Source organism: Pongo pygmaeus, chromosome 15, assembly GCF_028885625.2.
Source record: "Pongo pygmaeus isolate AG05252 chromosome 15, NHGRI_mPonPyg2-v2.0_pri, whole genome shotgun sequence".
Classification (NCBI taxonomy): domain Eukaryota; kingdom Metazoa; phylum Chordata; class Mammalia; order Primates; family Hominidae; genus Pongo; species Pongo pygmaeus.
Window position 1 is genome coordinate 31,159,725 of NC_072388.2, and position 23,568 is coordinate 31,183,292.

General features: G+C 36.5%; 1 protein-coding gene across 9 annotated transcripts in view; it reads left to right on the forward strand.

Moving 5' to 3' along the window:
* Positions 1-4,110, forward strand: part of AKAP6 (A-kinase anchoring protein 6) — a 626,632-nt gene extending 622,522 nt beyond the window's left edge. For all 9 annotated transcript variants that reach the window (XM_054449571.2, XM_054449565.2, XM_054449569.2 and 6 more), the window contains one exon: positions 2,599-4,110. The gene's annotated coding sequence lies outside the window, so the exon portion shown is untranslated. The remainder of the gene's footprint in view (positions 1-2,598) is intronic.
* The last annotated feature ends 19,458 nt before the right edge of the window (positions 4,111-23,568 follow it).

The window sequence follows — 23,568 nt, forward strand, 5'->3', positions numbered from 1 at the left end:
AGAGCTTAATTGTTGTCATTGTTCTTTCTACAAGTTCAGAAAAAGAAAAAGAAAAAGCTGTGCTTTTTAAAGTCATTTGGAAACCATCAGTTGGGATGCTCTTTTTATCAGGACAGTAAAATTCACCAAATTCCATTTGCTCGGTTTTTTTTTTCCAGAACTAAGTTTTCAGATGATGAAATGATTATAATGCCATCCAGAAGAGATATAACTTAGAATAGCAGATAGAGTCTGCAACAGTAACAAAAATGTTTTTCAGATTTTCAAAGGTTTTTTATTTACTGTGTTCTAATGAAAAACCCACTGAAACTGCTTGAGAAGTTTTAACATGATCTGACAGTATGCATTTGCACTGATTTCCAGGCATACTGCTGTGCTTTTCACTATTTTCATTTATGTGTCATGTTTCTATAAAAATAGAGAGGTCAGTTACAGCAAATCACATCAAAGGAAAGGTAACTGGATAGATCCAGATCTTTCTGCCTAATTTGGAGGAAGCACATAATGTATGTCTGGAGTGCCTCCTAGGACCTGCCTAAGAGATGTACTTTGCGCTAATCTTTTTGCTGTATTCTGACAGTTATTTCTTCATAATCCTCATCATAAGCCTCTGATCTCTGATGAATGGTTTAACCCTAAACTTCAGGCTGGATAAATCCCATGGTATAAAAATTTAACTCATCATATGCAGCCAGTGTGTGCTTTTTCTTTTCCTTTTGGTCTGCTCTAGTGATTTGGGGTTTTGTTTTACTATGTGTATGTGTATGAGTGTGGTGTTTTGGGGGGTGGGGTGAGGAGCTGTATTTACTTACAGTGCATATATTTCCTTTAGAATTTTTTAGCGTTATTGCCTTTTCTACTTTATTGGTCTGTAAATGTGATAGTTGGTGACCAGTAGATTTTAGATTTTAGGCAATTACTTGTATTTGTGCATGCTCAAGTACACACATAAAGAGTTTTAAATGCTGATGCTCAGATTTTACAAACTGAGAAAGCTGTAAGAGCAAACATTTCTCATGTACGCAGCACAATTCCCATTCTGTTAATTGGATTGACATTAGGTGCTTAATATTTTCCAAAGCTGGTCAACCGGGTTTAAGAAACTGCCTTTGGTGATTGTGTATGAATTTTTCACTAGACAATACAGGTATAATCTTATCAAACTTACCTTTAAAATCACTGTAATAAACCAATGTTTTGCTGGATGTGAAGTGTCTTTAAATTATCTGGCACTTCTGAATAACTAGCCCTGCTATGCTAAATAACAAGGATGTTATTGGGCATCACCTATCATCTATCTCACACACACACACACACACACACACACAGTCACACCCCAGATCTGTGCCTCAGCCAATTTGGCCTGCCCATTTCCAAGTGGGCCAAGATGAAAGAATTGATTACCTAGAGAGAATTTAAATGCCAGCATTTAGTAAGACCAGATTTGCCTCACCTAAGGAATCCGTATTCTGTGGCCAGATTTCAAATGAGTCATGTCCTCAGCATTTGAACAATGCACCAGGCTTTCTTGTGTTACTGCATTATTTTACTCTACCAAATTTCGTCCCATCTGTTTCTGTCTGTCTCCCCCTGTTCTTTATCTAATTTTTCTTCTTTCTCCAACTCCCCATGGCTCCAGCCAAACCACTTTTTGTTAAGGTTTTTCTGGCTCTTAAGTTGAAAGATTGTAGAAAAACAGAGAGCAAGACAAAGAATATTTGTTCTTGAAGGACAGTAAAACAACCTGATGTGAGACATCAGAACTCACTTTAAGCCCAGACAAGCAAAAGCCTGCTTTCTTTGAGAGCTGGTTGGGGGACTTACAATAATTGCATCCTGCATTGCCTAAACTTGGTATTTAGGTGTTCCTCACATTTGACCAGTTGCTTCTAGCCATTTAGAAATAGGCAGAATGGATTGAGTTTGGAACAAATTTATATTATAGCCATGAGATGTACAAATATAATTGAATCCGTCTTGTTTCCACAATGCTGTATGTACCTTAAATGAAATGCATTACTATTTGAGCTAGAAGCCCCAGTTGTATCTTTTTATAGGCTGAAACACTTAGGATAATCACAATGTTATGAATATTTCACCACTATACAATAGTGGAATTGTTCGATATCATACGTAAAATCACTGCAGGAAGGATTAAGCCTGAGAGCCTATCAGTTCCCAGTCTGTGGAATCATTCTACATTGTGAATACTTTGCCGCATCACTTGGCATCAGCGGCCTAACATTTTCATATTGGTTTGAAGCTATTTTGATGTTCCAAACTGAGTTCACAGGCAAAAGAGTGGTTGAGATCCAGAGAAAAGGTCAAACTTGATGATTTTTCTTGTTTTCTTTGAAACCACATCTTTTTTTAAAAAAAAAAATCAATGTATTTTTCACATGTACACTGAGACTTTTTTTGTCAGTAATGTGAAGCTTGGGCTATTAAAATTATTTATATTTTATGTATCTTTTTATTTCAGAACATTAGCAAGTAGTCCCACAATTGCAGCCTTCAATGGTTCCTCAAAGGGCTTGGTTTTGCTAATGAAAAATACATTTCTGAAACCTTTTCTTGTCACTTTTTTGTTTCTTGTAGATACGCCTGGCTGCAACTCAGGGGTGGCCTCATCCTCCCGCCCTGGGCTGGTCTCTGGTTCCATCACGTTTGTCACTGCCGTTTATTACATTGACTTCTCCCAAGATGAATCTTCCTTCCAAATGTGTTTTCTCCACATGAGCCTTGTGATCTGAATGTGTGCGCTGGTTCTCTTTAGGTGATCGTCTTTGAAGTTCGGCAAAGCTGCTTGTTCTCCCATGGATTCCTGTCCCAAGCTACCTCTACCAACCCTCTCTCTCCAGCTAGACTTTTCTCTTTGCCTCCTCCCCTCCCTTCCACTCTTTAAAGTTCTGCAGTTCACCAACTGGTGGTCCATTAAATTCTCCTGTCTAGAATGACCCCCCACCAGTACTTGACCAATTTCATGTTTCAATCTGGATTTTTTTTTAATGGTATAATGACTGTGTTTATTGAAGGAGTTTTACCTAAAAAGCCAACATTTGAATTGATTGCAGCATAGAGAAGAAACACTGGTCCTTCTTTCAAAATTAAGCAACTATTAAAAGCGCCATTTTATTTATTTCATTTAAAAAATAATCTATGCAGCATTTCAAGAAACAACCATATGGTGTTGTATATTATAAACTGATGACGTTCTACTATTGAATTATGTACAACATTTTCATTTTTTATGCTTCTTGAGGTGGTAATGAGAAAAAAGTTTTTTAAAAAAGTGTGCCTTGCTGTATTTCTTATACCATTTATTAAAAAGCTGCTTTCACGGTAAAATTATGTTGGTTTGAAAGGAGGAAATAGCAAGGTTAAGATGTGTGAATAATTTCTGTATATATGTATAACCAAGTACAAACATTGATGTATAATGACAGTATAAAATGCTTTCATGTTTGTGATGTCTAGTGGTGTGGAAAATATAAGCCTTAAATCCATTAGATTGCATGGTAATTAAAATTGGCATAATAAACACAGATTATTGGGGGAAAAGGAAAATTAGTGATCTCTTCTACTATGTTCTTTACCAAATTGTTGCATCTGGCTCTGAAAAAGTATAGCATGTAGCAGCTTCCAAACATATTCATATTGCTTAAGAGGCTTAACGTTACCTAAACTAGAGACTAGACATAAAGCCTTCAGTTTTCAAAATCTTTCTGGTCACTATAAAGATCTTGGAACAGCAAATGATTAAATGTCAGTTCCCCTAAACCAATAAACATTTATACTAGATTTTTTATTTCTACTTATCATTAATGATTTGATGTTGGATTTCAGGATACCTTGTATGTCTTAATTTATTTTAAATATTTATTTTGAATGAGTTTGATAGAAAACTAGTAGAAAAGTATAGAAAATTTGACTATTATTTATAGATTTCAGGTATATTTATATGTGTAAAAGAAATTGACAAAGAAATATTTCATCTGGCCTTTACTGACTCCTGTTAAATGCAGTTTTAAATTTATATCGTGACACCTACTTAAGTGCCTGACACAGTAGGTATTCAATAAAAATTTACTGAATTAAAGGATTAAATTAGGTGACATGGTGACATCTATCCCTTTATTTTGACGCTAAAACGTGGGCACAACTAGAAAAAGGTACAATGCAACATAAAATCACAATAGATAATATATATCAAATTTCTAAAAGGTAAAGAATGTTATGGGTTCATGTAGTCACAGGAATGACAATCATTCATTTAACAGATAGTTCAGAAACACTTTTTATCTGCAAGGCACTATTCTAGATCCAGAAGATGCAATGTTGAACAAACAGACAAAGCCCTGCCCTCAGAAGGCTCTCCTGCATTAGGAACAAGTGAGCACACAAATGACATGAAGTATTTGTTGCAGAGCTGAGGAACAGAGCAAATGCAGTGATAGAGGCGCAATGAGAGAAGCAGCAGTGGGTACAAAGAGGAAGAAAAAGGGCTTGCAGAGAGTGGAAAGTTAGTGGAATATTCATGAAACTTCATTGCAGGGGTAATAGAAGAAAAAGTAAATTGGGAGGACTTAATGAAAGGTCTTTTAAAAAGTTAACTTGGAGCTTTTGTATGTAAAATGCTAGGTAATAAGAACACTTTGTACAGGCTGCTTTGCACCTGATTTTATTTATTATTAGTACCAAACCAAATCACTTAGACGATGCTTATCTGTAATTCTACCACTTTAATAATTATTTGTATTTTTATGCCCCTTCTATTCTTTTCTATACATATTTCTAAATGGATAAATTATTCTAGGCTTCTTAATAGGTAGTAATTTGTTCAAAAGCGGTTTTAGCCAGACATCTAGTTGCAGTGTTCAAGAGGATTATAGAGGAAAGAGATTAGAGATAATTGTCTAGTTAGGGGGCAGCTGGAGAAAATAAGCTAAGTTTGCAATAACAGAGTACACAAGTATAGTGGCCCAGGATGTAGAGAAAGAACAAATCCTAGAGTCTTTGAAATTTCTAAGGGCATTCTAGACCTCTGTTGGGATATGGTATTATTTTATATACTGACACAACCTAAATTTTCTTTGGGTGGTAACTAACGTCAAGTCTACATCTACTGGTAAAACATTCAAAGAACAAACTGACAATGATGTTCTACCTACTTGTTACATGCTCATGGAAGACCGTGCAGTATTGAGAGTATTTGTCAATTATCTGCTTAGTATTAACACTAAATTTGTAGAATGACTTTCAGGTTTGTTGAACAATGCCTTTTCAGGTTGGAAGAAGAAAAATAGCCTCAATCTCCCACCCCATGTAGGCACTACCTCCCCAATTACCCTTAGAAAATGATCACACCACCTCTGCCTACACAATTCCAGTGATAGTGGTTCATTGTCTGTTAAGGCAAACTGTTCCACTGTTGGGCATATCTCTTTGTTAGAAAGTTCTTTCTGAGGTTGCTAAAATCTGCCTAGTACCCTGCTACCCTGTTCTGTCTTATGGAGCAGCCCAGATTACCTTTACTCCCTCTTTCTCCTGGCAACCCTGAAGATAATTGAGGCCAGTTACTCATCATCTCCCAACCACTGTTTCCTCAACTGCCCTTCATATGTCATGGTTTTCAGATCCATTCCAACCTGACTGAATGTTAACAGACAGAATTCTTGAAATTAAGGAACTGTCTTCATCATCATACATGTAGAAAAGAATCTGAACATTTGAGTGCGAAGTTTTCTCGAAATATATTCAAGATATGTTTATTCTATTATTGTAAATTTCAAACAATAAATAAATAAGAATCCATGACTTCCTTCAGTGGCCCAGTCCAGTGCCTAAGTCATCTTGAATCTTCTCCTTACATCAAATACAAACCTAACCTGTTGCCAAGTAGGGCACTCCTTGCGCTTATTTATTCATTTATTCAGCCATTCAGCAAACATTTATTAAATGGCTACCTATGTGAGGCACTATATTTGGCATTAGGTATATAAAGGCAACTAACACATGGTATCTGTCTCCAAGGGTTTACCGTTTTTCTTCTGAAAGTGCCTTTTGTGTCCTTGAATAGAGTGATTATGACTTTTGTCTAAATTAAATGATGACCTCATTTAGTTTCTGATGACATTTCTCTATATTTAAGAACATCTAGTGAGCAAAACAGTATATAAAATCATCTGGGTCTGACTACCAGAAAAAGTAAAGTGGTTTTAATTACAGAAAGAAAAACATTTGTTAGATTTCTGGTCACTGAATAAATATGCATCTTATACAACAACAGAACAACCTAAATGTAGGGCTTCTGGAAACCTGAGTTTGATGATTTTGTTGTGTTTGGTTCATCCGGACTAGGTTTCACCCATTCTATAATTCCTAGAAACAAACTAGATGAAAATATCAATGAAATGATCCAGGTCTTTCTTACAAGTCAATTTTCTTTAGCTTCCAAAAGAAGTTGAAATTTTTTAGAATTTCAAAGAAAAACTAACTTTTCAAATGTCATATAATTCTTACATTTTAAATATAAATTGAACCAACTAAATTTACTGCTGTATTTTTTTCTACATATTCTTTTTTCAATTTTCATTTTGAAAAAAATCAGACCTATGTAAAAGTTGAGAGTAGAACAAAGATACTTGGTACTCATCCCTCAGGTTCATTTATTGTTAATATTTCACCATATTTACTTCATCTCTCTGTATACACACACACTTTTTTGTATGATTAAATCATTTGAAATTAAATTGTAGAGTATGATACTTCATCTGCAAACACTTCAGCATCTATTAACTGAGAACATGGGCATTCTTCTACAAGTCTACAATACCATCTTCATACTCAAGAAATGTAACATTGGCTGGGCGTGGTGGCTCATGCCTGTAATCCCAGCACTTTGGGAGGCCGAGGTGTGTGGATCACCTAAGGTCAGGAGTTTGAGATCAGCCTGGCCAACATGGTGAAACCCCGTCTCTACTAAAAATACAAAAATTAGCCAGGCGTGGTAGCTGTAATCCCAGCTACTTGGGAGGCTGAGGCAGGAGAATCGCTTGAAGCCAGGAGGCAGAGGTTGCAGTGAGCCAAGATTGCACCACTGCACTCCAGCCTGGTCAAGAAGAGTGATATTTTGTCTCAAAAAAAATGTAATATTAATACAATAATACCTGATAGTTTATATTCAAGTTTCTCTAAATACCCAAATTATGTCCTCTTATAGTTGTTTTTGTTTTAATACAGGATTCAAACAAAGATCACATACTGCTTTTAGTTTCCAAGTCTTTTTTTTTTTTTTTAAATCTTGAATAGTTTCCCTGTGCTTTTGTTCTGTTTTTCTTTGGGCTTTTATAACATCGACAGTTCTGAAGAGTCCAGGCCAGTTTTGCAGAATGATCCACAATCTTGATGGGTCTAGTTGTTTTCTCATTGTTAAACTCAGGGTAAACTCTTTTTGTCAAGTAAATACATAGGTGACTTTGCATTCACAGCCACTCTTTAATGAAGATTGACTGAATAACTGACATTCCTGATATGTTTTAAAGTTCACAGCTTACTCTTTCAGCCCATGTTTCATCCATCTAAGGCAAGGGTCAGCAAACTGTGGTGCGTGGGCCAAATTCAGCTCATTGCCTGTTCTGGTTTGACCTGTTTGAACAATTGACGAGCTTCAAACAATTTTTACATTTTTAAGTGGTTAAACAAAAGAATACTTCATGACATGTGAAAATCATTTGAAATTTAAATTTTGGTGTCCATGTATAAAGTTTTATTAGAACACATCCACACACATTTGTTTCCATAGTCTGTGGATGCTTTGACACTATACAAAGTTATGTACTTGCAACAGAAGCCATATGGCCTGCAAAACCTAAAACATTTACTATCTGGATCATTACAGAAAGTTGTCTGATCCCTGGTCTATGATATTCTGTATTCCGACACATTTTCTTAGGATAGGTTTCCATTTGCAAATTCAATGTAATACATAAACACCTGCAACAGTTGTGTGTTTTTTTCTTTTTACTTCCTAGATTTTATTGCATTCTCAACTTGTTTCATATTACCTAAAAAAATAAAGAGCACTTAAAGATTGTTTCACATCCACAGTTTGTTTAAGAATTTAAATTTAGTTCACTATTACTGCCTGGCTTTGATTGATTTAGAGGGTTAGTCAATTACAGACTAAATAATTAGTTCAATCAAAACCATCAGAAAAATTGACACAACTTAAACTCACTTCCATGCACCAATAAACTGGAATCCTTTCTTTAAATGTTTTTCTAAAGCAATCCAAGGAATTAAATTCAGGCCATTTCACAGTCAGTTTTTTTCAAATTTCCTTTCTCAACTCAAAGGCAAAACCATGATCAAAATATTGTATACAGTACACCTTCAGTTCCCAACTGCTGAATTCATCAAGGAATTAAGTATTCACCACAAACCCTGGTGTGGTCATAGGTGGACACTCTAATTAAAAAGAAGATGTTCAAAAAGAATAGTCCTTCTTTTCTTTCTTAAATTCACCTTTGATAGCACTGCCACACGTCTGGGAAGGGAACATTCAAAGAAACCGTTTAGCCACTTCTTTTTTACAAGCAACCACATACCTTCTATATAACAATGGCCCTTTACTTTGAGAGTTGCCACATGTTTGCATTTCCAGAGTAAAATAATAGAATGACGTGGGCGGGTCAGGCCCACAATAGTATGGTTTCTTTGGCAAAGGCATTTTGGCCAATGCCGTAAGACCATTCTGGCCCTTGATTAATGGGTTCTCACCAAAGCAGAAATTATGCAGAGCTTATTTGTCCTTGCATTTTGAAGTAAATCATTGCCTGCATAAAGCAACTTTTTTGTCTCTTTTCCATTGCAACACACAGGACTTGGAATGTGTTCATATGTGTAAGACTGTCTTAGTCTGCCCAGACTGCTTGGACTGTGTTGTTTATAAACAACAGAATTTATTGCTCAAAGTTCTGGAGACTGGGAAGTTCAAGATCAAGGCGCCAGCAGATTCACTGTCTGAGGAGGGCTCACTTTCTGTTTCACTGATGCACCTTACTGCATCCTCATCTGGTGGAAGGGGCAGTGAACAAGCTCCCTTGGGCCCCTTTTATAAAAGCACTAATCCCATCCATGAAGACTTCACAACTTAACCACTTCCCAAAGGCTCCATCTCTTAATACGATCACATTGGGGATTAGGTTTCAACATATCAATTTTGGGGGTACACAAATATTGAGGTGATAGTGAGACACTTCCAGGCTTTTGCCAAACATTAGTAAACAGTTTCCAGTGAATACTCTGCCCCATTCTCTCCTACTCAAGCAGAGTATCTTAAGGCAGCAGATGGGAGTGACATTACTCTAAGGGTAACTGTGAAGCCAATCTAATTCATACTCAAAAAAGTATTCCAAAATTTTGGTACTCTATTATTGGTTACAAAGCCCTTGTGACACCATATTTAAGAGCCACTGCTATTGAGGCTTGCACTCTCTTGCTTGAAATGAAGTGCCCCCAAACCTGGGAGAGGGCTCCCAAAGAACAAGAGAATCAACCCCATTGTGCATTTATGTGCTGCCCCAGATAATCCACAGGCACAAAGAACTTGAGCTTCCTGGTGTGTTCTTCAGAAAAAAAGGAATTCAAAAAGCAAATGTAAAATGCAACAGAACTTGGCCTCAAAGTGATGTTGGAAAAATAGCCAGTCCTGATGACTTGGTCGAGGTAACTTGCTTTGCCCGCTGTTAACTACAGAGCCATATGATAATGGAATATCAAAGTTTTCCAGATATACCCAAAGCCTTTTGTGTCTATACCTTGTAACCTGTCATGTTCATCAACGTTTTAGAATATACCATTGCTCTTCCTCCCTTCTTTATTCATTTTGTATGGGGAAGTTTGACTAGGATCCCCAGATGTAAATTTGGTAATTTTTCCATACCATTAAGATGTATGATAATGGATTTTATTAATTTAACACAAATGCATAAAAATATGATGTAATAAGAAACAATCCTGAAATTATGAAAATGTTTCTTTGTCCTTACTTAAACCTAACCTGCCATTTTAAAAGACACCTAACTCTATAAACAAATGGGCCATTACAGATGTAAAACAAATAGTATTCAGTGAAATTTATTCAAGGACTTAAAATGATTGAAGGCATTAGGAACATAAAAATGCATAAGATCCTCTTTTAAATCCCAATATTCCCTAACCACTGGTTTATAAAAAATACTCTCAGGTTTATAGAATTAGTTTGGTTCTGTTAGTTGATCAAGTTACTTACACTAAGTCAGCAATTCAAAACAAATAATTCCCTCTGTGTGTGTTTGTTTGCTTGCAAATATGTTTCATTTATTTTAAAGTGTCTTTTTATATAGAAAGCCAAGTTGGTGGAATTTATCGTGTCATTAAAATGATGTGAAAATCAAATCATTCTTCATATTTGTGCTCTTATCCCTGCCGATCTCAAATAACTAATGATGCTTACGGCAAGGTTTTATAAAGTGAAAACTCCTTAACTTTTCAGGAAACAATTCTATTTTTACATATGTACCATTTGCCTCGTTCCTAAACACTTCATTAAGTGTTCTAAGTTCCATATATTCTTTTCTAATTTACCAGTGACATCTTCCCATGCAAACTATATTTAAAAATATTTTTTAGTAAGTTAAATTACTAATCATTTACAGGTTGAGGCATTTTCTATAGGAATGAAATAATGCTCTAGTGGGTAAAACTTTTTTTAAATAGACAAAACAGATTCTGTTTAATTCAGAATGATTGAACAACAGACTATTCTTATCAACCTTAGGGTGTGATTATTTAACTCATTTGTGACTTACTGGCAACTCAAACAGTTTTAAACAAAATTTAATCCTTGATGGTTCAGCTTCACCATATGATTACCAATTATTGTTTAGTGTTGTAGATGAGTAAATTATAGGAAATCAGGCTAAATAAGTAAACACACTCTGGATATTATTTTTTAAATCAATCTAATAAATCATTATCCCTTGAGTGCTTGCTATATGCCAGGCACTGTGCTAAGCACTTTACATACTCAATTTAATCTTCACAATACTCTATGATTGGTGCTATCCATTCTATATAAGGAAATTATCTCATTTGCGATCGAGATAAATAAGGATTTACAGTAGTCCTCCCTTATCCAGTCTCTTTTTGCATGCGGTTTCAGTTACCTGCAGTCCCAAAATATTAAATGGGAAATTCCAGAAATAAACAATTTATACATTTTAAATTGCATACAGTTCTGAGTTGCTTAATGACATCTCCTGCAGTCCCTCCTTGTCCCATCTGGAGGCGAATCCTCTCTCTGTCCAGTGTCTTCACACTATAGGTGCTGCCCATCATTAGTCACCCAGTAGCATCTTGGTTATCAGAGCGACTGTCTTGATATCACAGTGCTTGAGTTGAAGCAACCCTTGAACCTAAGGTGCAAGAGTAGTGATGCTGGCAATTCGGATATGCCAAAGAGAAGCTGTCAAGTGCTTCCTTTAAATGAAAAGATGAAAGTTCTCAGAAAGGAAAGATAACAAATAGTATGCCTAGGCTGCTACAATCTATGGTAAGAGCAAATCTTCTATCCATGAAATTGTGAAGGAAGAAAAAGAAATCCATGCTAGTTTTGCTGTTACAAACTGTAAAGTTACAGCCACAGTGTATAGTAACTTTTGTTGCAGTATAGTGTTGTAATTGTTCTATTTAATTGTTGTTGTTAATCTCTGTGCCTAATTTACAAATTAAACCTTATCATAGGTATGTATGTGTAGGGAAAAACACGGTTTAGCTATAGGATTTCATACTACCCCAGATTTCAGGCATCCATTAGGGGTGTTGGAACGTATCCTTTGAAGATAAGGGAGGACTTACTATAGTGAACGGTGCTCATTTAATATCCGTATATACCTTGCTAAATTTCCTGCCTATATTAAATGCTTATTAAATATATAATTCATGCCAAAACTGAAGACAGGACTTTCATTTTAAAAAGTATTTCTTATAAAAATTCTATAGGAAGAAGTGATAGCTAAATTAGTGCTGGAAAAAGGCCAAAGAAAATTGTATACTGTATATAATTATGCCTCATTATGACCTCTGCACATTTTCCAGAAAAGTTAGGCATTAAAAACACACACAACAGGAACACCTTAAAGGTCAGAGCCTGATGAAAGAAAAATGCAATAGTTAATTATGAAGAATGAGATAAATGTTCTAGTATGAACATACTTTTTTATCATTACATTTTGCTCAAGAAATACTTTAAAACATGCAACTTCTCATTGTGTATTTTGTTTAATATCTGAGGTGGTGGAGAGAGAGAATTCTATAAAGTATAAATTTCAATTTAGTGAAATAAAAATGTGGGTTTTGCTATATTCCTAGCACCCTTTATGTGACTCTTCTTTACATGAGACTTCACCCCTCTCCTCCCAAAGACATTCTGGCTTTAAGAGTAAATACTAAAGTCTCAGTGCCCAAAAAGTTTGATTCAAAATTTCTCATTATTTTCAAGAGCTGCTTTCCTAAGACAGCACAGTTTGTGCATCATGTTTGCTAGATTCACCACTGGCAGGACACCTGCTATAAACATTTAAAATAACAAATGACAACTGTTTTTTTACTTTTTAAAAATTATTTTAGATGTATAAAATATTGCAAAACCAAAAATTGTACACTTTAACCACATTCACCTTTTGTTAATATTTCACCCCATTTGCTTTATCATTTATGAACTCTATCTATCTACCTGTCTGTCTATGTATCTGTCTCTCTATCAATCTATGTATTTATCTGTTTTTTACTTTCTGAACCATCTGAAGGTAAGTTGCAGACATCATGGCCTTTTATCCCTGAATGTTTCATTGTGTATTTCCTAATGTGTCTATAGTTATATTCTCTTATATAACCATAGTACAGTTATCAACTTTATAAATTTCCATTGATGCATTATTTCTATCGAATCTTTTCACATTCCAGTTTTGTGAGTTTTCTTAATAATATCTTTTATAGCATTTCCCCCCCTTCAGTACATGATTTCGGTATTAAATTTAGGTGTCATATCTCTTTAGCCTCCTTTAATCTGGAACCATTATTCCAGCTTTTCTTTGTCTTGTTATGACATTGACAATTTTGAAGAATAGACCCCCCCCAACACACACACACACTTTTTGACTAGATTTTTCTTCAGTTTTTGTTTGCCCTTTCCTCGGGATGAGATTGAATTTATGCATTCTCAGCAGAAATGTTGCATGGGTGGTGGTCTCTCCTCAGAGTATCATATCTGGAGAAATGCAATGTCCATCTGTCCCCCATATGTTATGTTAATTTTGATCATTTTGTGGAGAGATGCTTTAAAACCATGCAAATATCCTGCCCTCTTCAAGTTTTCTCCTATATTTAGCATCAATGGGTAATTCTTGTCTAATCAATCTTTACCAAGATGCTTGTGAAATTGTTTTTCCAACTCTAGTACTCTGTCCACATTTATCACTTGGCCCTTTGTATTCCCCAGTAAAATCTCTTCCTTCACTCCTACTTATTTACCTCTTTATCATAGACAGAAACTTATGAATTCCTTTTCCCCAATTATTTATAATTTATTACTTAAATTATTTGGGGCTCAAATTGTCCCAGGTTTGGCCAGTGGGAGCCTCTTCAATCTGGGTCTTGTATCCTTGTGACCTCTTTTCAACAATTTCTTAATTTCTTACAAAGTGCTCTGGTCTTGTACCTAAGCGTCCCAACTCTTGAATCAGCCATGTCCCTGAGGATCCCTGGTTCTTTTTAATAGGGGTTGGCATTAGAGGCCAAGATTTTAGTGTTAGGTGTGTTTATTGCTACTAGGGTATCTTTGCTTCTTGATGCTTTCAGCCAACAAGGTTAGGAAATAAGTGAATGTCTATACACATTAATGTAAACATATATATAATTTTATATGCACAAAGGCATATTCATACACACATATAAATGTGTATACACACATATTTTAGAAATCAAGAGCTCACATCAATGTCTCCAATTTTAGTCCATTCTCACAGGATTCTTTCTTTACTTCCCTGATTCCATATTTGTATTTCCCTTCTTTCACTATAAGAACCATGGATAACAACATCAATATATATACCCATTTGCTAAATAGCATAATACATTTAAAATAGTGTCAGAATTGCTTAAAAACCATTATAATCAACCTACTTAAAAGAGTTCAGGATTCATTTACAATTATCCCATCTCCTACCCTCCCCTTCCCAAATAGCCAGTGCTATTCAATACTAAGGGTATGTGGTTAAATACTGTGTTCCAAAGTTCATAAGCTACATGGATTGGTTTCTTTCTCCCCTCCCCTCCCCTCCCCCTTCCCCTCCCCTCCCCTCCCCTCCCCTCCCCCTTCCCCTCCCCTCCCCCTTCCCCTCCCCTCCCCCTTCCCCTCCCCTCTCCTCCCCCTTCCCCTCCCCTCCCCTTCCCCTTCCCCTCCCCTCCCCTTCCCCTTCCCTTCCCCTCCCCCTTCCCCTCCCCTCCCCTCTCCTCCCTTCCCTTCCCTTCCCTTCCTTCTCTTTTCCTTTCTTCCCTCGTTTCTTTATTTATTCCCTTCAATTTAATTATGGCATTCATTTAAAATAATTAAAGTTAAGTCCATTTGTTCCAGTTTCCTTTCAGTTTAGGTTATTTTTTTCTTCCCTCCCATTCTTGTTGACCTAATTTTATTTTTTGAACCTGTAGAATGCTGATATGAATTGAATATATGTCCCCTCCAAATATTATGTTGAAATGTGACCTCCAACATTGGAGGTGGGCCGGGGTAGATCCCTCATGAATGGCTTGGTGCTCTCCCAGCAGTAATCCCACTCTGATAGTTCACATGATATCTAGTTGTTAAAAAGAGCAGTGGTTCATGCTTGTAATCCTGGCACTTTCGGAGGCCAAAGTGGGAGGATTGCTGGAGCCCAGGAGTTCAAGACCAGCATGGGTAATGCAGTGAGACCTTGTCTCTACAAAAAATTTAAAAATAAAAAATTAGACACTGGGTGTGGTGGCACACGCCTGTGGTCCTAGCTATTTGGGAGGCTGAAGGGGGAGGATTGCTATAGCCTAGGAGGTCAAGGCTGCAGTGATCACACTACTGTATTCCAGCCTGGGCAACAGATTGAGATCCTGTGGAAAGAAAGAAAGAAAGAAAGAAAAGAAAGAAAAGAAAGAAAGAAAGAAAAAGAAAGAAAGAAAGAAAGAAGGAAGGAAGGAAGGAAGGAAGGAAGGAAGGAAGGAAGGAGGGGAAGGAAGGAAGGAAAGAAAAGAAAGAAAGAGAAAGAAAGAAAAGGAAGGAAGGAAGGAAGGGGAAGGGAAGGAAGGAAAGAAGGAGAAAACGAGAGAGAGAGAGAGGGAGGGAGGGAAGAAGGAAGGAAGGAAAAAAGGAAGGAAGGAAGGAAGACAGCCTGGCATCTCCCTTGCTTCCTCTTTCGCCATGGGACACACCTGCTTCTGCTTTGCCTACTGCCATGAGTGAAAGCTTCCTGAAGCCTCCCTGGAAGTGGATGCTGGAGTCATGCTTCTTGTGCAGCCAGCAGAATGGTGAGTCAAATAAACCTCTTTTCTTTATAAATTACCCAGCCTCAGGGTAATTCCTTCATAGAAACACAAATGGACTAACACATGTGCTTTCCAACTTAAAACTATAAAAAAGCTGCACTCAAACAACCGTCACTACCTTCCCTATCTCTTCCATCCCATTTCCTCCCAGCCCCTGTAAATACACAAATTCATTGTCTTCTGGCTGATTCTTCTTCTGTTTCTTTCTGTAATAATAAGGAGATATATGTATATTTTTGTATTTTCCTTCTTTCTAGCCTCAAAAATATCATACTAAATGTATTTTTTGTCTTTGAGTTTAAAATTTAATATCCTCTGGAAATCACTCCACATTAGTTCATAGATATCTTTCTCAGTCTTTCTTTTATAATTATATGACACACACTGATATCACAACCTTTTTGAGGCCCTTAAAAAAATATGAAAGGAGATTGGATTTCATTCCATGCCTGTATTATGTGAAAGGATTAATGACATGAGAAAAACTTTTCAAGAAAGGTGTTGGCATAAATGACCATATCTGCTGTGTTCATTGTCTAAGAGCAACTGTGCTTTAAGTCCATCTTTTCATGCTTCTCTTTGACTTTCCTCTGGCAGTTACCCCTATTCTCCTGTCCCTTAACTAAATTTGATGCCCCCCTCACCTCTACCAACAACTGGCTACTTTCCCTAGGCCAGTGCAGTGTGCACGCACTGTTGAGAGAAAGTTTTGGATGGCAGCAGATATTTAAGCATGGGCTTGCACACTGCATAAAGACTCCTAGCTGGAGAGGCCAGTCGGGATGAAATCCATCCAATATTCATCTGGCCAAGTCATGTTGGCTCACATGTTGAAAAATGTCTACCAAGAGGAAGGGATGCATTTTCTTAATTTTCAAAAAGACACTATAAACTCTAGTAGCAGCCCTGTCCTCAACCCTCCTTCCCTGTAGAGTTACCATCACATCTCTCCACCCTACACAATCAGACTTCTCAGAGTTTCATCTTAGCTGTATCCCTCCCATTCATTCTTCCTCTGCAGTCTTATTTCTGCCCCATTCCCTCTACTGTAACTGCTCAACCACAATGCCTCAGGAAATCTTAATCCTACCTAACACAAAGAAGCTTTTAGTGCTTGAAACCTTTCTTGAGAGTCCTTTTTCTTGTTTTCTGAATCCTAAAATTCTCTTTTCCCTCCTTCATTTTGACACGTGTCTCCTTCCTTATCTACTAAATGTCTTCCTCCCGGTTTCCTTCTTAGCCTTCCGCTCTTTCCACTCTGTAGTTCCTATCTGAGTTATTTCTGTATTCCTATACTATCTGCTCACCTTGAGGTGTAAAATTCTAGCATTTCATCTCTAAACTTGACTTTTCTCAGGTCTAGGTCCATCTTTCCACTTGGTGGTTTCCTTAGGACTTCATACTTTAAATCAAACATGATTTTCTACTTTTATATATAACATTTCCTATCTCAGATAATGGCATTCACATTTTCCTAATTGTTCAAGATTCAAACTCTGGGATATCTCTGATCTTTTTCTCTCCTTCTCCTTCTCCTTCTTCTCTCTCTCTCTCTCCGCGCCCCCCCCCTTTCTCTCACTCTAAATCCCCTAATGTGTCTAGAAAGGTCCTGGTTGAAGCTCTTCCCCACATTTTGAAACCCTTTTAAATACTTTTCATTTCCATTCCCTCTCTGATGACAAGACTCCTATGATTTTTACATGGTGGCTATGACTTCCTGATTCTGGCTGGGTGTGGTGGCTCATGACTGTAATCTTAGCACTTTGGGAGGCCAAGGTGGAAGGATTACTTGAGCCCAGGAGTTTGAGACCAGCTTGAGTGACACAATGAGACCCTGTCTCTGAGAAAGAGAGAGAGAGAGAAGGAAAGAAAGAGAAAGAAAGAAAGAAGAAGCAGCAGCAAGAAAGAAAGGAAAGAAAGAGAGAGAGAAAGAAAGAAAGAAAGAAAGAAAGAAAGAAAGAAAGAAAGAAAGAAAGAAAAAAGAAAGAAAGAAAGATTTCCTAATTCCTTTTTCATTTGTGGGTCACTGACAGTGAATATCTAAATTTGTCCCCTGCTAGATCTGCAAACAATGCTGGTGAAACATGAGGTATATCCTAGTCTTAAAGGCAATTTTCCAACTTGGGGAGACACAATTAACTTGTGGATCAATTGGAGAATGATTCTAGGCCAGTGGTTCTCAGTCTTTAGTGTGTAGAAGACTCATCTGAGTTGCTTGCAAAAAGGCAGATTCCCAGTCTACCTTGATTCTAATTCAATAGACCTAGTATGGAGCCTAGGAATCTACAGAACAAATATCCCAAGTTATTCTTTTCTAGGTATTACACTGACCACACTTTTAGACAGTCCTCCAGGGAGTGCCTGCTCTAGTATCCAGTCTAGGTTGAAGAAATATTTTTCATATGCATCTAGACACTGCCTTCTTCCAAAGGTGATGTGTGATGTGAGGCAGCTTACAATAAAAATCATGGTTAAGTGGGAAACCATTAATATAATGAAAGACACAAGCCAAGAAATAAAAGTAGTGAAGGAATAATTATATGAAAATCCAGACAGAGAACAAATACTGAAACTGAGCATATAAATTTACTCTGAGCTTCTTACCCATTAAAGTAAAGAAAAAAATGACCAATAGGAGTACTCTTTGTCTAATAAAAGGAGTAACTTTCTCTTGCACCTGAACTTTGGGAGGAATGCACCCTTTATGTCTTGCTTTAAGGGTCATTGAATGACATGATGAATACTATAATTTAAATCCTTTTTATAAGAAGTCTACATAGAGCTACTTTGTAGCATAAGCTTATGTGAGAACTTAAGGCATAATATGGTTGCATTTTGGAGAATCTTGAAGATGAGTGATTGGTGGCCCCCTTAGCTTCAGCTACACTTTTGACAAGAGATTAATAATAGACAATTTAAAATTGAGATTACTATCCATTTCTACTCAGAGATAGCCCACATTGCTGACTGAAAAAAGATCCCAAGTGAAGATGACAAGGGTGTTGTTTCCTTGTGAAAATAAACAGACTTATCTGATATTTTTATTTTAATGGAAGGTCACTTCACCTTTGGCTCAACAGTGAGCCAAATGAGCACTTTCAAAGGGATCAAGTGCAATGCTCACAAAACACTTTGGGGTCTGTGCAAATTGTTGATGCAAATGCCATAACTCTGTACCATAAGGCACAAAAGAGTTAGCCTGTCTTGAAAGCTTTTGAGGATAAGCAGTACTAAAGGTCTGTCTTGACTAGAGAAGATCCTTAACATGCCTCCTGTAAAATGCAACTGCATCACAAGGGTTAACCAGGTAAATCACCAGTTGGGGTCCTTAGGAACTAACTATGGCTATCAGTTGAGCAGAATAATTTGATATTATCCACCTGGACATCAAAGTGTGTCTGCCAAAATTAATTATTTCAGTTTTAGAAAAAATAATATTTAGCAGCTTTTCCTGATATACTTTGGCCAATGGGTTGAACTGCTTGTCAGAGCCACTTCTGTGATCATATAGGAAGGCATGTCATCAACACATGAGAGGTACTTGTCACACTGTGGCTAGGTCATCTAAAGACAACCAACTTATTCAGTTATAAAATTAAAAGGAGGGCACTTGGGATCCAGCCCTGTTTTATGCCATTTAAGATAGACATTTCATCTCTCAAAAAGAAGGCCTTTCCTATCCATGTTAATTTGTGCCATATTGCCAGCAGTAATGGCTCTGAGAGAGAATTATAAGTCTGGAATCTATGTTGAGATTATACACTTAGGCCTCTTTATAGATTCAATGACCAACGATGGATCAATAATTCCATGAAAAGTCTTAAAGTGCTCCTAACTGATTGAGAGACTGCATTTTATCCACAGACATGTATGCTGCATGCTGATTTCTTACCTCTCTCCCAACTGTCCACAACCTGTTTCCTAATCTGTCCTCAGGCCTCTTCTTTATATGCTCTTATATTATAGTTAGGTTTGCATACATCTGATGGCTTGAATTAGCTTCCTATTTTCTTAGATTCTTCAACGCTTTCACAGTCATTCTATAAATATATGCCTTCTCTAAATGTTTGCTTGATGAAAGAATGAATGACTGGTAGATGGATGAATACATGGATAAATATTTCCTCCTTTTAGTCATGATTAAATATAAAGTTTCTAACCAAACAATTTGGAAGCACAGAAGAAAGAGACAAAAATTCAAAGAACATGATGAATGTGATCTGTGTCCTTCAGCTCAAGAAGTTGTTTTGGCTTTCTGTCAAGGAAATTTGGAATCGTATCACTTGAGACTTTCAAGGTATGGATTGTTGAAAATGGTTCGGGTCTGTCAGCACTTGCCATGGAGATACAGGCCTTGTCACTTTGGCCAAGCCATTGCAATATCCCAGTTGGATTCCTCTAATGTCCTTTTCCTGAGAAAAATACAAAGAACACCTAGACAGTCTGAATAATGAAAGCTATAAATTCATTAATTTTCTCATTTCTGTTCTGGCTCCCATATATATACAAAAGGATTGTATTTGGCCTCCAAAAACCTTTCAGTTGATTGATAATATATTTGAATTTAGATACCAGCTATTTTTCAGTACATTATGCATCCAAGTCTACGATTCCCTATGTTTTTTGCCTCAAGGCATACGTAAGAGATGGTATCATACTCTGGGGTAAATGGAGGAGGCTGCTTGTGGTGACTGGCCCTGTGGTCCCTCCTGGGGGCCCAACACGGGCCTAAGAAGGTCCAACCTCAGCACAACAGTAACGCTGCATTCTGGTGTTCCACCTAACTAAGTTTGGGAGGCTTTGGTCTGTGATATACAAAATCAAAGTTTTGGAGTAGAAAGTGGTTATCAGTTCCAGTTTTTCATGTCCAGAAATTAGATTTAATTACTAAACATTCAGAACAGTGATTGTTAATGTTTAAAGATTTCTAGAGGCCGTTATTATACTATCTCTGTTGAGAGACTGTCCTGCTGTGGGAACATCATTTGTGTCTAAAAGTCCTTATGTTACCCAACTTGATCTCCACTATCTCCAGTCAGCACTTTTATCTTCTCATAAATGAAAGTCAACATTCTCAGAAAAACTGTCCTTTGAAACTTTGAGCCGGTCACTTCTCAGTCTCTTTTCACGTAAATGAGGCCGATTCTTTCTATCGTTTATTTCAGGGCTGGTTTCTTATTTACTAAATATTTCATTTTATTTTATCTACTCTTCTTTTATTTTTTGGTTCTATAAATTCACTGTGATTTATTCACATATTTTAAAAAATACTGAAATCAAAGTTTGACAAATTATGTTATAAAACTCTATCACTGTGTATGTATATATGGGCTTCTTCAATTCTTACTGTGGTCCACAGTAAGTCTTGTGTATTTTCCCATTGTAAGCTGAGTCAATTGATGCTAGTTACAATTATTCTTAACAGACATATGAGAAAAGCATGTGAAAAAGGGCCTGAAATAATAAAACTATCAATACTAATATTGATCACAGCTGTTATTAAATTAATAGTGCTTAACAAATATTATTTCATGTGATTCTCATAGCAACCTAACAGGTAGATACATTACATTTCCATCTTATAGATGAGGAAACTGGGACTCAGGAACATTTAGGAACTTGTCTAAGGTCAGTCTTGGATTTAAGCAGATTAATTCTCTGACCACTGCCCCTTACTGTTTTCAAGAACTGTAGTTCAGAATAACGATGGTCATACTGACTTGCATTGTGTAGCTTACTCTGGTTCTTTCTGTAGTTACCCTACTGTGGATGTCAGTTTATTTTACTTTTTTTATTTTTTATTTTTATGGGTACATAGTAGGTGTATAGATTTATGGGGTACATGAAATATTTTGATACAGGCATGTAATGCATAATAATAACATCAGGGTAAATGGGGTGTCCACCACCTCAAGCATTTATCCTGTCTTTGTGTTACGAACAATCCAATTATATTCTTTTTGTAATTTTTAAATATACGATAAATTATGGTTGCCTGTAGTCACCCTGTTGTGCTATCAAATACTAGACCACATTCATTCTAACTATATTTTTGTAACTATTATATATTATATATAATATAATATAAACAATATGTAATATACAATATATACAAATAGGTATATATTTGTACGTATTAGCCATCACCCCTTACCTGCCCCCTACTACACTTCCCAGCCTCTGATAACGATTATTCTACTCTCTATCTCCATGAGTTCAATTGTTTTAATTTTTAGCTCCCGCCCATGAGTGAGAACGTGCAAAGTTTGTCTTTCTGTGCCTGACTTATTTCACTTAATGTAATAACCTCCAATTTTATCCATGTTGTTGCAAATGACAAGATGTGATTCTTTTTTATGGCCAAATAGTACTCCATTGTGTATATGTACCACATTTTCTTTATCCATTTGTCTGTTGATGGACACTTAGGTTGCTTCCAAATCTTGGCTATTGTAAATAGTGCTTCAATAAACGTAGGAGTGTAGACATCTCTTTGATACACTGATTTCCTTTTAGGGGGTGTTATATACATAACAGTGGTGTTGCTGGGTCATATGGCAGTTCTATTTTTAGTTCTTTGAGGAACCTCCAAATTATTCTCCATAGTAGTTGTACTGATTTACATTCCAGCCGACGGTGGACGAGAGCTCCCTTTTCTCCCCATCCTCACCAGCATTTGTTATTGCCTGTCTTTGGGATAAAAGCCATTTTAACTGGGGTGAGATGACATCTCATTGTAGTTTCAATTTGCATTTCTCTGATGATCAATGATGTTTAGCCACTTTTCATAAACCTGTTTGCCATTTGTATGTCTTCTTTTGATAAATATCTATTCAGATCTTTTGCCCATTTTTAAATCAGATTATATATTTTTTCCTATGGAGTTGTTTGAGCTCCTTATATATTCTGGTTATTAACCCCTTGTCAGATGGGTCGTTTGCAAATATTTTCTCTCATTCTGTGTGTTGTCTCTTTACTTTGTTGCTTGTTTCCATTGCTGTGCAGAAGTCTTTTAACTTGATGTGATCCCATTTGTCCATTTTTGCTTTGGTCGCTAGTCTTTGCCCAGTCCAACGCCCTGGAGAGTTTCCCCAGTGTTTTCCTGTAGTAGTTTCATAGTTTGAGGTCTTCGATTTAAGTCTTTAACCCATTTTGATTTTATTTTTGTATATGGCAAGAGAGAGAGGTCTAGTTTTATTCTTCTACATATAGATATCCAGTTTCCCCAGCACCATTGATTAAAGAAATTGTCCTTTTCCCAGTGTATGTCTTGGTAACTTTGTCAAAAATGAGTTTACTGTAGATGTATGGATTTGTTTCTTGGTTCTCTATTCTGTTGCATTGGTCTATGTGTCTGTTTATATGACTGTACCATGATGTTTGGGTTAACTACTATTTCTGTAGTATATTTTGAGGTCAGGTAATGTGATTCCTCTGGTTTTGTTATTTTTGCTTAGGATAGCTTTGGCTATTCTGTGTCTTTTGTGATTCCATATAAATTTGAGAATTGTTTTTTCCTATTTCTGTAAAGAATATCATTGGTGTTTTGATAGAGATTGCGTTGACTCTGTAGATTGTTTTGGGTAGCATGAACATTTAAACAATATTGATTTTTTCAATCCATGAACATGGAATGTATTGCCATCTTTTGGTGTCCTTTTCAATTTCTTTCATCAATCTTTTATAGGTTTCATTTCAGAGATATTTCACTTCTTTAGTAAGTTAACTCCTAGGTATTTTATTCTATGTGTAGCTATTGTAAATGAGATTACCTTCTTGATTTCTTTTGTTAACTGTTGGCACATAGAAATGCTACTGATCTTGGTATGTTGATTTTGTGTCCTGCAACTTTCCTGAATTTGTTTACCAGTTCTAATAGTTTTTTGACGGAATCTTTGGGTTTTTACAAATATAAGTTCATGTCACCTGAAAACAAGGGTTATTTGACTTCTT